Source organism: Artibeus jamaicensis, unplaced genomic scaffold (assembly GCF_021234435.1).
Source record: "Artibeus jamaicensis isolate MK-2021 breed Jamaican fruit bat unplaced genomic scaffold, CSHL_Jam_final contig_76, whole genome shotgun sequence".
NCBI classification, from domain to species: domain Eukaryota; kingdom Metazoa; phylum Chordata; class Mammalia; order Chiroptera; family Phyllostomidae; genus Artibeus; species Artibeus jamaicensis.
Genome location: NW_026521954.1, coordinates 20,427,814 through 20,443,753, shown reverse-complemented (window position 1 = coordinate 20,443,753; position 15,940 = coordinate 20,427,814). Strand labels below are relative to the sequence as shown.

The window sequence follows — 15,940 nt, the reverse complement described above, 5'->3', positions numbered from 1 at the left end:
ACCCGGGATTGGGCAAGGTGGTTAGACACGCCCTGTCTCTGCAGCCAATGGAACCCTAACCTGCGTGGGTTTGGCCGAGTGCATCAAGGGTCTGGCTGGTGGAAGCAATAGCCCAGCCCACTGAAAAGGCCTTCAGGAGGCCCCCACTTAGACGGCCAGCCGTCATCTGAACAGTCAGGGCTTTGGAACCAAGGCAGGTAACCAGGCATTTGAGAGTTGGGTTCCATGGGCAAAAGAGATTCATCAGTTGTTTAAAAACCTATAGTCAATTCTTGCTATTCACAGTGATTACATTCTATTTGAAGTCACTCAGGAGACTGAATAAGCAAATCCTAAACCATTGTTCCTAAGGAAAGTACAGGATTAGGGTCCTACAAGTCTCTGGTGACAGCATTTCAACAATTGATCCATATAACCTTGTTTTGCATCTGTTTCTGTTTAGAGACACTTTACTTAATGCACACTGTTGACATTAATGGCACTCTAACTCGTATCTGAGTGCGGCTCACCTAACACATGGGCTCTTCTCCCGAAGACACATCACACAGCCTTCCTGAACCTGGGAATTCTAGACACCACTTCTATGACAGCCATTTTAAACAGCCGAAGAATGCAAAAGAGGTGGCACCGAACAGACTGTAGCAAGGACACTTGCTCATACCGTGAGAGCTGAGAGAAGACAAAGCGTCGCCTTGTTCTACTTCAGCCACATTTGTGCATGTTGAAGACTCAGATTTTTTGCGGTTCTGTGCATAGCCTCAAAAGACTGAGACAGCACCATGAGCACGGATGTGGAGGTTGCAAATAAATTTCAGAAAGTGAGTGAATTTGCCAAAATACAGAACCTGCCAGTGACAAGGGCTGACTGTATCTAAAAGGCATTCACACACTTACATATCAGACATAACATTTGCACTTAAACTCAGCCTTGTAAGGGCTCCAGTCAATTCATATCAGCTTGATTTATATCTAAAAACTACAAGTCATAACTAGCCCAGGGACACCGTGGTTTTCAAAAGAAAATAAAATGTTCCATTGTAGAGCTGGGGGTGTTTTCCCACAAAAGCACACTGATCCCGAACAGAGACATCTTTCTAAGATTGGCCACTTGGATATTTTAGCATTAATTTGATAGAAAATCTTCTTTCTGTAAAGGCAGGCTCTGCGTCTGGGACTGATACACATGGAACCTGGCCGTGTCGTTGGGCACTATGCAGAACAGGGTCAGCCCTCCTTCCACATGGTGGTCTCTCCAATATTGGAAGACGCTACCAGTCCCCTCCCCCAAGAGGGCAATGGCCCACCTCTGACGCCGCTGTCTCTCAGAATTCTACCATCTGTCACCTTCTGGGAACAAAGTTCTAACCTATCAGAAGTTAACTGCCACCTCCTGCTTAGGCTCTAGAGTAAAGTTAAGTAGCTTCAAAATCAGCTGGTAGGAGAGTTAATTTACACAACTTTACTGGGGAGTAATTTGGCAACGGGCAGGAAATTCCTTAAAATATGCATATCTCTCCATGTCTCAAAATTGAGTCTAAGGAAATGATCCTGCTAAGATTTAGTTAGGAGAATGTACATTACAGGGTTCTTCGTAACCAAGAGTCCCAAGAATGGAAAACTGTTAAGGAAATGATGGCCCATCCATACAGCCACTAACTACCAGGTAGCCAGTAAGGTGACAATGTGCACAAATCCTCATTGATTTACACCGGTATTTACACAGTCATAACAGAAAAGAAGATTCTAAAAGAGTGGGTACAGTCTGATTAGATTTTTTATTAAAATATCCCTCTACAATGAAGAACAACATTCTCAAGAGGTTAACGAAAGCATTCTTCTTTATTACTTCTTTCTACAATAAGCCCTTACATTAGTAATAAGGGAAACTCATTCTGTTCAGTGCTTAAAAATTAAAATTAAAACAACCCACTGGGAGTTCCCTGTTGCTTTCAGGAAAGAGTCCAAACACTCTGGCTTGGAACGCACCATGATTTTGGATCTCACCCTCTTAGGTGTCCTCACCAGCTCTTTCCACCTCGGCCACAGTGGACCATAGGAAATCCCCTGGATCTGTGTCCCTGCTTTCCCCGGCCTGTTGGAGAAGTCCTCTCGGCCAGGAAACTGGATCTCAGAGACAGTGTGAAATCGCACAAATCACAAGTGGCAAAACTAGTCCCAGGCCGTCTGTCCCTGTCATCCCAGCATCACAGTGACAAACTGGCGCTGGCACCGTCGTGTCTCTGTGTTGTGTTTCATCTCAGCACGGGCAAGTGCATCGCCGAGGCTGTTTGCGGCGCTGTCTGGGGAGCACACCCCTGAACTCCAGCCCTGCGCGCTGTCTCACAGGCAGAGCGGGTCAGAGGCCCCAGCGGCGTGTTTGCCCCTTGGGATCCAGAGCGTCGGGAGCAATATTCTAGCCAGACATTAAAGCTGGGTTTGCAGACGTAGGCCCTGTGTAGTCAGGTTTCGCTAATATGGTCTATTCCGACTCCGGTCTTTCATTATAAAAATTTAATATTGAAGCTTAAAACCCAGATGGCATAAATAGTTCCAGATGCCTTCCTGAATCCCTAAATTCCCCATTAGAATAAGAAGAGGTATTGCTATTTGTGAGTAGATGTTTACATTTTAATTCACTGAAAAACCAAAGGATCTCTAGGCACTTCTTCAGCCTTCCTTCCATGAAGGAAACACATGCACTCTCCTGAGTGGCTCAGGAGCTGAATCGTCAGGATTCACAGCCCAGCTGTTGGCCATATGTTCTGCTTTATTCATTTCTCCCCTCAAAGGGTAAAATGGCATCATCCTGAATACAGGGCCCCAGGGCCAGGCCGCCTCTGTCCCAGTCTGACGAGGCGTCTTTGGGCAAGTCATTTAACCTCCCTATTCCTCAGTTCTCTCACCTGCAAAATGGGGATAATCACAGCTCCTACGTAAGGCTGTTGTGAGGGATAAATGAGTTCATAATTTGGAGTGTTTAGAACAATGACAGCCACACAGCCAAATGTTTGCCCTCATGACTACCTAAGAGGTGACTGGCTAAAAAGTCCATTCCCCTGTTTTGCTCCAGATAAACAGGGTTAAGTCTCCTTAACCTTGGACTGAGAAGACCCTCACACTTATGAGAGTGACCAATAAGCTAACTCCATGAAAGGCCTTCATTGCTGACCTTCAACAGAGAATGTACAGTCCGAACGCCCCTCACCTCTCAGTTTGACACGTCCAGGTGACGCGTTCAGGCCAGATGGCTTCCAGACAGACTCGGCTCCATTTCACGTCTGACTTACCTTTTCACATCTCAGTAGCGATGAAAGCTTGTGTGATGTTATAGTATTTATTGATCCCTCATATGTATGCCCCCTACTTACTCCTCATCTCAGCTCTGCTAAGTGGGTATTGTTGCCCTGGTTGCTGCTATCATCATCCCAAGTTTGTGGTGTGGAAAACCAAAGCCTCGTCAGACGAAAAGACGTACCCCAAATTAGGCAGCTGGTAAGTGACTCAGTGGGGATTCGAACCTGGATTCTCTGCCTTGGAGTCCTGCGGGTTTTTTCTCTGTTTCCACTGATGCCACCGCCGCAGCCACGGCCGCGTGTGGCAGGCTGGAGCTCGGCGTGGTCAGTGCGCAGGGCCAGAGCTGTTTCTGCAGGTTGCAGTGACTATATGTTGGATGGTTGGGTTTTTTTTTTAAAGACACATTTAATTGTTTTTTTTTTTCAAACAGAACTCTGTGATATCGTAGCCAAATAATGCCTCATGTAGTAAGAAAAATGACTATTTTAGAAAGCTTGTTCAGAAAGAAGCCAGATCTTTTGGAACCCCAAAGTATTGTACACACATCTGGAAGTCTTCCATACCGAGACTAGGAGGGCAAGGTGGGGTGGAGCTGGGTCAGTCAGGGAGTGCGTTCGACTCACGGGACAGAAATCCGGTTTCGGAGATGTGGCCAAACCAAGGTGGGTGCTTCTCGTCTGAAAAGCAGTTGTTTTGGAGATTCACAGTCAGGGGCGGGTGGTGGGTGCAGTGGCTTCTCTGAGTCATCGGAGACCCCGGTTCCTCCTCCCCGCCTGCTCTTCAGTATTGGCACGCAACTCTCTTTGTGGCGACCCCAAGATGTCCACCTGCATTAATGTCAGGACAGCCTTCTGGGGGAAAGGCAGCAAAAGAAAAAGAACAAAATCTGAACAGGTGACACCTGCTCTCTCCCCCCATAGGAAGTTTTCCCAGCAACCTCTTTGTTTAACCTCTTCTTAAACACCCTCGTTCTGGCTGAGTGGTCACACCGACTTCTCCAGCCACAGGGAACTGGGGAGGTGGGTATTTACCTGGTGACATTGGCTCCCCAAGCAAACGAGACCTCTGTTAGTAAGAAAGGAGGACAAAATGGAAAACAGACGTCAGAAAGGAACTAGCAATCTGCCCAGAGCATTACCAGTCACCGAGAGCCTGCAATGTGCTAGGCACAAGCTAAGAAAGAACCAACACTACCCTTACCTTAGACATAAAGAAAAGGCCAGAGAGCTGTAAAATAGGAAATGAGATGCACTTTTCCCAGAAGATCGCCACATGGATTCTTCTCATGTGACAAGGCGTGGTACAGAGAAGCCCCCCCAGAATGGTTTCAGAGGCTCCCCCTCTCCTTGTGCTCTCTCTCAAATGAAATTAAGAGACATGACACCAGTTTCCTCTTAGAATGCCTCTGTATTGGCATTATCTAATTAAGCTTGTTATGGTCTAGTTATGGCTACTTCTCTGTTGCATATCGTTCCAACCTGTGGCACACACAGCATTGCTGGCTTTGTTAAGATTCCATCAAGTCTTTCCTGCTTGATACGTTCTTTCTTTCTGATGGACCCTCCAGAGCTCTAATGAAATCATTTTCACTTTTACCTTCATCAGCTAAGACATAAATAGTCTTCGGTTTGGTGTTTATCAGTCTTTTTATCATCCTTGGCATTTAGTAGGAGGTCAGTGGTATCTGTTGAAGGAATGAATCTCAGCTTTGTCATTCACCAGCCAAGTGATCTGGTGAAAGTTTCATAACCTGTTCTGAAAGAGAAAAAAATTAATGTTTGGTGTTATAAGCCACTGGGATTTGAGAGTTGTTTATTATTATGGTGCAGTATTATACCTGCAATAACTGATGATACAGCCTGCCACCATGCGGTAGGGGAGGAAAATTCACGGAAAAGAGACGCCCAGCAGAGAATGCCAACGGCATTGACTCTGGAAGAGCATCCCTGCTGTAAGAAGACACATTGTTTCTCTAGCATTTATTAAAATGAACAACCTTAAATTTTAACAACCTCCCACAAAATAAGTACTAAAAAATGACACACAAGCTTCTCTGAGTCACACTCCGAGGGTTTTTGAGGAGGTATAGAATACCACCGAAGAAAGAAATATTTTCTGGCCAAGCTTGATTTTTTTTTTACCAGTAGGCAAGCCTGTGGGGTAACGATGATAACGGAAAACGCCCTGAATGCTTACCTCCCTGATGCAGCTGTGTTGTGTGTTAGGTTGGGGTTATGGGAAATAAGCCATCTTTCTGTACCAAGGGGACAATGGGTGAAGATTCTTGCCCTTGTGAGGCAAGAATCACATCTTTTGATTGGCAGTGGAAACCAGAGCTGGAGAAAATTTGGAAATCTGACTTCCAATCAACCTGAGCTGTATCCCTACCAAAGTGTAAACACTCTCCAGAGTAGAGAGCTGTTTCCCATCATGCCTGACACGCTTGCGCGTTTGACTTCTTTTTATGAAACGTCCAGTGAAACAGGAATTTACAGAGTGACACGCAGGTGTTTGGAACCACATGAGGTGGGAGTCTTGCGTCTTTTCAAGGCCTGTGCCAGAGAGCAAAGGATAGCTCTCAAGAGCCTTCCTTTGTTCAGGCAGCATGAACAACTGGTCATGTATTTGTGTTCCTTGGAATCAGACCTGGATTGGATTCCCAGATCTGCTAGCTGATAAGTGTGCAACATTAGTCATACTGCTTGTCACCACCAAGTTTTCTCCTCGTCTGTACAATGGAAATAATACGTAAGTCCAACCAAGTAAAACTGCCATAGAGGAAGTGAAAAGATGTTGGCGATTTTATGTGGTTCAGCCTATCTCTGTTTCACGAGACGGAAATCAGAATAGAAGGCCAAGTTCACATGCGTCTTCTACTGGGCACAGCTCTGCTGTTGCCCAGGGCAGACACCTTACTCAAGACAGCTGAGGGAGGAAAGAAAGGCAAGGCACTGTTAGCTCCTGTCGGTCTACGGATGGCGTTAGCTTCCTCGTGGCAGCATCTGGAGGCTCAAATGATGCTTCTGTGTGTGTGTGTGTGTGTGTGTGTGTGTGTGTGTGTGTCCCTCCTGCCCCACTTCCTTGTGAGTCCGTTGACTTGGTCATACATGACAAACAAGATGACCAATAATAGTCTCTAGTGGAAGCAAAACAGACATTTCTCTCCCAAAGCCTATCTTTCTTGGGCTACATGCTCACCCAAGTCGAATAATCACAGTTTCTAAATGCATCAGATCCTCCGATCTTCCTTCCATCTCCCTATTTCCTTTTTTCTTTTATACTCTCTTTTTTGGCAACATATGCACCTTTCAAATATCATCTGACTTAAATTTCGTTTGTGATCTTCCAAGGGACTGTTCTATGTTGTTTGACAAAAACAAGCCTGCTTCAATACATTTCTCCTGGATAATCTACCAAATAAGTGGAAACTTCATTGTTGATTAAGACAATAAATGTATGTACAGTTACTGTGGAGTTCCTGGGACAGCATGGTTAAGCTGCTGAACATAGAGAATGGAAAAACGGGTAGAAGGGGCAAAAAAGAGTGACTGTGAAATGAGGAGATTGGAGGACAGAAGGGCTTGAGATCGAGTTCTTTCAAGGGGCGTTTTAGTCTAATTGTTTACGTAGACGTCACATCTCCCAACAATGAAACTTCTTGAGATTTGGAAACGTTCTCTTCTTTTGAGTCAACATCATCATTAATTAAGCAATGTAAACCAGAAAAATCCTCTTTGGTTATAAACTATGCTTTGAAGCCAGGCCTGCGTTTGAATGTTTTCAATCAAAACTGTAACAGGCAAGTTGAAAGGAAACAATGTGGAGCCCTCAGGGGAGTGCCGTGATAGGGGCAGGCGGGGTCTTCGGAAGACCCTTCGGAGAGCGGTGCGAATTTTATTGCCCTTGTTAAAAGTGCTGAAGAATCCACTCCCCTTTGGAGACAAGTCCAAATGCTCCCTCACGGCAGGGTTCCCACCAAGTCAGGGGCATTATTTGGTACTTCCATGACATTTGCACTTTCCGGATATATCAGCATTCCCATCACTCTGCATTTCTTGTCATTACACAGTACCACCTGTGCCATGTAGTCACCTAATGTTTTCCTACAAATTTATTTTTTTAAATTAGATAGTCTGTGCTGATGCAGGCAATGCAGCTCCTTGGGGCTGTTGTTTAGTCCCTAAGTCTGTGTTGTTATAGCCACTGAACCCAACTAAGACAAGGCTCCATTTATAAATTGGTCTAACAGACAATAAAGTGCAAATCTTAGTTGCAATGACACGGAAAGAATGGATTTATAAAGGGCAAAGGAAGTGAATGCAATCATTAAACATGAGCTGGATTCAAAGCGTGAGCATTTTCAAAAGTGAGGCTGGTTTTGATTTACTTGGCCTTTGGTTGTGACCACTTCCAGGGAAAAGACGGCCTGTAGGTGCTGAAAGCCTATGGATGCTTTTCTATGTGGTGAAGCAAATGTTTTCTCTAGAAGTGAAATACTGTATTTTTCAGACTATAAGACGCAGTTTTCTTCTCCCCACCCCCAAATTTGGGAGGAATAATGGTTGTCGATGCTGCTGTTGAGTTCTGTTCACATTTACATTGGTGAAATGTTATGTTATTTGTGTTATTAAATATTTTACCACATTTTTGCTTCAAAAATTTTTTTCCTATTTTCTTCCTCTAAAACCTAGGCCATTGCTAATAAGCACTATCTCCTCAAAGGCCTCACTGGACACTCACTCCAGCAAAATGAGTTAAGTACAGCAGACAGGGATCACGCCCCCAGTAAGAAAACTCTGGTTTGGGGGTGTTTACATGGGGCTCCCTCGGCTGGTGTCAGAAGCAGTGGTGAGCCTTGATGTTCTGGCTTCAGGCCCAGTGTCCTTTCCACGGCAAATGTCAAAGCACATCTTTTCTTCTGATCTTGATCTTGTTTTCCAAGGTCAAAGTTTCATCCATGTCCAATCCCATCCCCTGACCAATATTATTCTTCTCCCCCAAGTCCCTTGCTGGCTTCCTGAATCAAAAGAAAATATTAATATTACATAACATTAAATATTAAATATTCCATAATATTAAATGAACATGAAAATGTAGAGAAGAAGCAAAGCATGTGAATTTGGTCCTTTTCAAAAAATTCCTACACCTGACATAATTGATTTCATCCTTGAAGTTCTTTCCCAGTGATCATCAACACATTGTATGACCGAGCAAGGGGATTATTATAATTATTATTATAATCCCCATTGTGCAGCTGTGAGAACTAAAATACTAAGGACGTCATCGAGGGACATGCAGCCTAAAGATCAAGAGCCAGTTCTCAAACCTCTGTGTCTGTCTCCAGCTACCTGTGGTCCCCATTCTTCCTCTCACTTCCTGTGTGACCTGGTCAAGGCAGGCAGGGAACCCCGAGCTTCATTTCCTTCCACTACAGACTGAAGGGGCTGACCCACAGTGTCTCCAGGAACAGTCTGTACGGTGGCTGGTAACTAAGCCATCACCATGTGCCTTGAAGACCAAGGGCGCCCCGATTTCCCCCAACAAGAAAAATGAGTGAGCGTGTAACTTGAATTTTGTACTTACAAGAAATATTGTCCAGACTCTTTGTGCTGTTTTCCCAACTATGATTTGGGGAGCGAGCCAACAGATAGGGAAGGATATTTGTTTTTGTTTGCGAGGTCAAAAATACTTCTTTGGAACTCCATCAAACAAATAGGAGGTCTGCGTAGACCACAGCGCCATGGCACGCCGTGGGCCTTGCGTGTTCCCTCTGCTGTTGCCACTGCTCCAAGCCTGGGAGAATGCTTTTGAAACAAATCAGGAAATTACTTATCAGACTGAAGCCCCAAAGGGTTATGAGCTTGCCTAGCTGCCAAAAAGAAGGGGATTTCAAGTGAATGCTCCACAGCTGTTCACAGACTCCAGCTGTTGGAAGGTCTTGCAAGCAATGGAAGTAAGGAGCCCGCCGTCCCGATGGAAGTGAACTTCTTTAGGCTCTTTTTCTCCCGGAGATGAGTCTGTTGGCTCAGGTTGGTGTTACTCTTTCTCTGTTCTTCTCTGAGGTTTGGGGGTGTTTACGGACTGGGGCTGACTCAAGGAAACCTCCTCTGAACAGAGGAGAGCTCCTGCTGAACAGAGGAGAGCAAGCAGAAGGCGTCAGAGCTGGCTTTGCGTGGGGAGAGTTGGTTTTGAAAGCAGCCCTTGTCTCAGAAATCATGCTCCTGAGTGGCTATAAATCCGTATTCAAGAGCTTGTGAGGCTGACAGGATCTCCTGTGGGAACTTCACCCAGAAAAACAGAATTGTCATCGAGTCTGCGCCTGCATAATTCAAGTTTAAGTTGCTTCTCTCATTTTGATATACTGTAGGATTTTAACAGAGGAAAAGAACACAGTCATGCTAATATGGTTCTGTGGAGATTTCCCTGTCGTAGTGTAAATCTTGCGCTCAATTTGTCTTTGGTTAACGGTGCTAATTTATTTACCGTTTATTTTTTAAAACAAATGCACTCGCCACTCCACGTGGCTGTGGGGGTGGTGATGCATCCCTTGCAATGTGGGGCTGGAAGCCTCTAGACTGTGTTGGCAAAACAACGGGCTTGTATTAATAGGAATTATAAGAATGAATTGTAGAGTTTCATAAACAGTGCATTGTACTACAGTGTGTTTCTCTCACGGGTATTCCGAATCGTATTTGGTTCAGGACTGGGAAGTGATTACGGGGACAGAGCTAACTTGTAGGAAATGGTTTGGTTTGGGTCAGCCTTCATTTGGTGAAACCCTGAATCTTGCCTTGAGTGTCCTCTTCCAGGGTCCCTCACCAAGAGCCCTAAGGCTGCTGGAAACGTGTGCCCCCAGATCTCACACCCTCCCCATCGTCAGACTGGGCCAGTGGGGCCTGGTTCCTGATTTGAAGTAGAAGGCCTCACCCCCGCAGCCTGGCTTGTATCATCCTGACACCCTAGAAAGCTTCCAAAATGACAAGAATATCGCTCTTACCTCTAGTCAACATTCAGCTCCCTTTCTTCTCTGAATACTTTTGACTCACTCTTTGGCATCCTGTGAGGATAAGACTGGTCTTGTTCCTGATATGTTAGTGAAGGTCAGCCCATGTGTAAGGCATTGCTGAGGGTCAGGAGGCTTCGGGCAGAAAGGGATGTGAGTTACTAGGAATTCATCACCGCCTGTTTCCTATGTAGCCCTCCATTATCAATCAAGTCACCTTGACTTTTAGGCTCAAGGGATCTCTAACCTTTGTTTAACAAACATGTATGCCCAACGTTCTGAAGACAATAAGAACCAACGTGACACAATGCTCCCTTTCCGGTGTAAATGTGTTCCCCGTTTGTGCAGCCCAAGCGAGCATCCTGTTCGTGGACAATACATCCATGAGTCTGGGCACTGCCTACTGGACACGTGCGGTGTGTTGGGCCCTAAGAGGGAGGGATGCGTGGCTGGGATGTGAAAGAAGCATTCACATATTAGACGTTACTGAGCATTGGCCATGGGCTTGGCCCTCTGCTTCCCATGTCTCATAGGGTTTTCAGAGCTGGCCACTCACTGGTCAAAAGTGGTGGCTCTGCACCCAGAGCCCCTGGGACACATCCCAGGTGGGTCTGCATGGGCTTCAGGGTGATGAGTTAACTCCTGTGTGCCTAAGGTTTTCTTACTATGAAGCAAGCAAACAAACAAAAAAACAGCAGAATGCATGTGAAGCTTGAGAGTTACCAGCAATGCAGGCACAGGGCTGCTTTTGACTATCTCATGTGTGAGAAACCAAGGCTAGCGATAACTAGAAACTTCCCCACAGCCACACAGGTGACAGCTGGGTGGCAGGGTGGGATTTGGAAGTAAAAGATCGGGTTTTATGGTAATGGAGAAAACCCCCATTTTTAACCATTGCCTCCTTCCCTGTGCTGTTGAGTTCTTCCACATGCATTCCTTTATCCAGTCCTTGCGATGGCCTTCTATGTAAATGTCACTGACCAGTGACCATGAGGGTTTCAGGCAAGAACATGGCAGCTCAAAGACATGAAGTAACCCGCCCAAAGTAACACACCTAGAAATTAGCAGTGCTGAGAGCTAAGCACAGGTTTTCAAAAACCCCAAGTCCTGTGCTCTTTTCCTGACCCCATGCTCTCGCAAAGGTCAGCCCCCTGCAGGGCAGAGTGTGCTAGTGAAGGCTGGCAATGCTCACTGTCAACTGAGCCCTCAGTTCCTGGCCCTGCCTCATTACAGCAGGTACCTGAGCCCCGTAGTTCATAATTCTCCGGAGGATTTGGATGTGCATCAAAATCTGATGATCGATCTCCGCAGCCTGTTCTGCAGTCCAGAAAAAATCCTGTATGACCTTCCACTGAAAAAGGTGACAATTTTGTTCAAGACAAGAGATTGGGCGTTTTCCCTCATTTATATTTTTGGATTACCCTGTGGTCAGAAGCCACACTGTTTCAGTTATTTATCATCTTGTTTATGTCCCAGTGCTCATCTCATCCATTGGCACATGTCACTCTCCAAGTCCTCTGACCATCTGAACTTTTTGTCATTGGCTCCTTTGACCGCATCAGGCTTCAATGATCAGCAGATGGGTAGATGTCTTTCCCTTGGTAGGCTTTTTATTATAAATGAGCACAACTGTGTGGAATGCATCACTGTGTTAGAATAACGTGAGCAATATCTATAACGTGAGAAATGTACTCAATAAACTTTACACAGAGAACCCGCAATGCAATCTTTACTGTGCTGAATAAAATACAATCAGATTGATTTCTCTGAAGACTACTGCAACACAGATAGATTACAAGCCAAAAGGAGGATGCCAAAATGCATACTGGGAACTTGAGAGGCCTTGGAAAGAGGTCGTGGGGGGCGTGGAGGAATAGGAACCATCAAACATTGGAAATGATTTCCTGTCGTGTCAAATATCAGGATTCAAAGGGAAATATCCCTGGCTTTGAGTTCTGGCTTCACCACTTTCTAATTTCAAGACTCCAATCTGTTGCTTACCTCTCAAGCATATGTAACAGACATAAACAACTCAGCATTCAACCCACAACTATTTATTGAACACTTGCTATGTGCCCAGCATTATTCTAGATACAGCAGTGAACGAGAGCTGAAGTCTCTGCCTTCAGACCTTTAAAGGGGGAAGCAACAGAATCATGAGCTAGAATGTAGCTTTGGAGACTGATAAGTGCCCCAAAGAAAATAAAATATGGTAATGAGATAGTGTGACTGGCAGGTGGGGGGAGGGGATACTTCCTCAGCTAAGGTAGTCAGGGACCACCTCATTGAGGAACTGGTATTTGGCATGGACTTGAATCATAAGAAAACCACAAAACCTATGGTTAAGTCACTAACCATGTGACACCAGACAAGCCATTGAAACGCCTTGGGCCTCCGTTTCACCACCTGAAAACTGCAGACCTGGAGTCAATCTTTGGCACGGCTGCTGTTCCTGGAACTGTCACTTGCTTCCCTTGAGTTAGCATCATGTGTCATGGGTAATTATACAAACAGAATAAAAGCCATCTCTGAACCAAACTATACTTCAGTTACTTCTTCTTTTCTTCCACTTTCTGGATTGTTTTCAAAATGTTCTTCCTCACCGAAGATAAATTAGTAAGTCCTCAGTAAATGAAGATTAATTTAATGGCTCTTCCTTAAACACGCACATCATCACTCCTCCCGGAGGCTGCATTGTGGGAGAAGATGAGACCCACCACATGACAGGTGTCTGGGGATGAGCCGTGCAGCCCCACAATGACTTCATGTGTGGCTTCGAGTCTGAGATTGTACATGTGTTAGTGGTGCCAACAGCGAAGCTGCCAGAAGTCGGTTCATCCAACACGCTACTATTAGCCAAGAATCATGTGTACAGCTTTAAAAAACAATCCCTGGTCTGAAATGTTTCCTTTCTTAAAATGGTGCAGGAGACCTCTCTTGGGTCTGAGACAGCATCTCTCCCACATTAAGCTGACAATGCAGATGACGTGTACTGGAGGAGTCTTCATCTTTCGGTCGGCCACATACTTGTGGTCAGAATATTCTTGGCTGTAACGATCCAGATAATGGTCTTATTCCTCCATGTCGCCTTTATCACAATAGTGTAAACTTCAAATATGGATCCACAACCCAGAAGGAGAATTTTGTGCGTGCTGCAACAGAAAATGTACAAGTCGACATTTTTTATTTTCAAACGCTGATATCTTTTTGCTTAATTTTTAAGAATGCGATCTCTCCAAATTGCAGACGTGTTCTTAAAAATTGTTTTTAAAACAAAGTCTAAAGTTGGGATCCAAAGACTGAAAACTTAGAGCGAAGAGAGCGAGGTCAGAACATTGGTGTTCCTTCCCCCACAGGACAGTGAGTGAGTCGTGGGTGAGTCCGGATGATCCTTAGGGCTCTAAAGCAGTTGCACCCAATGGGGACCTTAGGGGTTAGGGCACTACTGTTCTACATTTACTTGTATAGCAAATAATATTCCCAGCATTTTAAAGGCATTAGCTCCTTACCCTAGTGTAATATAGCTATTACTCTGCTTATGTTACTGATGAGCAACTGAGACTTGGCGTAGTTAAGTAACAAGGAAGTTCTCCACCTAGGAAATGCCGGAACTACACCTTGAACTCACGACTGCCCTACTCCATGACTCACAAATGTTCTATTCTACCACTCTACATTAAAAAGATAATGGGCTTCTTCTTCACATGTAATAGACATTCAATTTAAGTTAAAAACAAAGAATCTACTGCAAGTTTTTAAATGTTGAAATAGCCGACTGAGAGAGGCTGAGAAATGTCTTCTCTGGAGGTCTGGTAAAACCAGATCAGTTACTATATACATCTAGTGTGACTTCAGTGTGGTACTCCCCAAGGTGAGAAGATAGATACAGTGACTCCTCAAGTTCCTTTCTGGTTCTTCCAACCAAAGGCCAAGTCTACATCCAGGCCAGGCAAGATGGTGGTGACGTGTTGAGTCCAGCCATTGTCTCTTCCTCCCTAGCTCTGTGCCATCACTCTGGCCAAAGGGAGGGCCAGACTTTCTGGAAGAACCATAGTCACTCAGATCACAAGCTTTTCCAGTCATATTTCCCACAACCAGGAAGGGACCCCAACTGTGTTCCAGTTTGTGCCCAACCAAATGAACACTATTCCAATGACTTTATTATCTCATTTGATACTGTTTTTCCAGTCTTCAGAACTACATATTGGGACCAAAAGAGCATAAAAATAGAAAATTTTTTAAAAATTCTGGCTATTGTGTGTATCAGTTAGGATTGCACTTTTCTGTATCAGAAAGTCTCATTTCTTCCACATGTAAAAGGTCCGTTTTTCTCACATAAAAAGAAACCCAAATATATGTAGGTGATCCAAAGATGGTGTAGCTATTCAAAGATGTTACCAGGAAACTAGGCTTTTTCTATTTTTTCTATGCTTTACCAGCATTAGCATGTGCCTTTTATCCTTATTATGGAAGAGTTGGGCCTCTAGTTGTTGAATTCACAATCTAGGCAGGATGGCAAAATTTTTCTCCTTGTCAAACTTTGGCTTCTGGGAGAGAAAAGGAAGCACTTCTAGGACTTCCCATGTGCCTCTTATTGGCCAAACTGTGTCACATGGCCACTCCTAGCTGCAAGAGAATCTGGAAGTTTGGGTATTCTGTTTTCCAGTCTTTAATATAGAAAAAGGCATGAGAAAAGTGGATTGGGATGGTCTTTGAGTGAGTCAACCTATAATACTTGTCAAAATATGTCATATATCCCAAACTGAAAGCAATATATTTGGAATTTCCTACATGCAAAAGACTATTTTACATCAATGTTTGCTAGCTGCATCTATTTTAATACTCAATTGTGAGCAGAAAAATATTTTCAAATCAGGTAGTAAGAGGTAGGTAGTGACAGCATCCTACCTGTAGTACCACAGGGTAATGGAAACAAATTCAAGATCTGAATTTCAGCTCTATACGTAATTAGGTGTGGGATGTCTCTGAAACTCCATTGTTTTATATTTAAAATAGTGGTAATAGAGCTACCCATAGAATTGCTTTAGAATTAAATACCATAGAAAGAGTCTTGAATACATAATAGGTATTCAAGAAATAGTAGTTCTCTTCTCTCTTGCTTTGCACCTTTTAGTCATCAAGTGCAAAAACGTTCATGAAACTCTACTCAGCTGGAGCTGACAGTTGAAGAATCAACTCTTTGACTGCAACAACATTAGAACAAACCTTCTGAATGGTGTATAGCCTTCCTCTCCCAGTTCATGCCAAGAACCTCTCATCTGGGGCTTCAGCATATTATCTTACCAAGCCAGACAGAAATGTCTAAGTGATTTTGTTTTCCAAACAGCATCGTGTGCTTCAAAGTGCCATCTGCTTGTGACTTGTTACAAAACAGAATCAACAGAGCCATTTGGTGACATTTTATAAAGTGACTTCAGTGTTTGTGACCGAGGGATATAATTCCTAGAATTTGTGCAATTTGTTCTGTGTTGTTGAGCTGTGAAATGAAGCCTACACAGAGACTTTCAGCTGTTTCAACACATTATCCTCAGCTTAACCCGTGAAGCCAGGTTTTAAATTGGGTTTCATTCCATTTTAATTATCTCCCCATGTCCCTCTGACCTTTTCAGTCAAAGATGGATG

General features: G+C 44.3%; 1 protein-coding gene across 2 annotated transcripts in view; it reads left to right on the top strand.

Annotated features, from left to right (window-relative positions):
* C1QTNF7 (C1q and TNF related 7) overlaps positions 1–15,940 on the top strand; it is a 91,602-nt gene that overhangs the window by 19,368 nt on the left and 56,294 nt on the right. The window contains exon 1 of one of the 2 annotated variants that reach the window (XM_037126989.2): positions 9,210–9,323. The exons of the other annotated variant lie outside the window; for it this stretch is intronic. The gene's annotated coding sequence lies outside the window, so the exon portion shown is untranslated. Of the gene's footprint in view, positions 1–9,209; positions 9,324–15,940 lie in introns of those variants that run through there. 2 annotated transcript variants of the gene reach the window in all.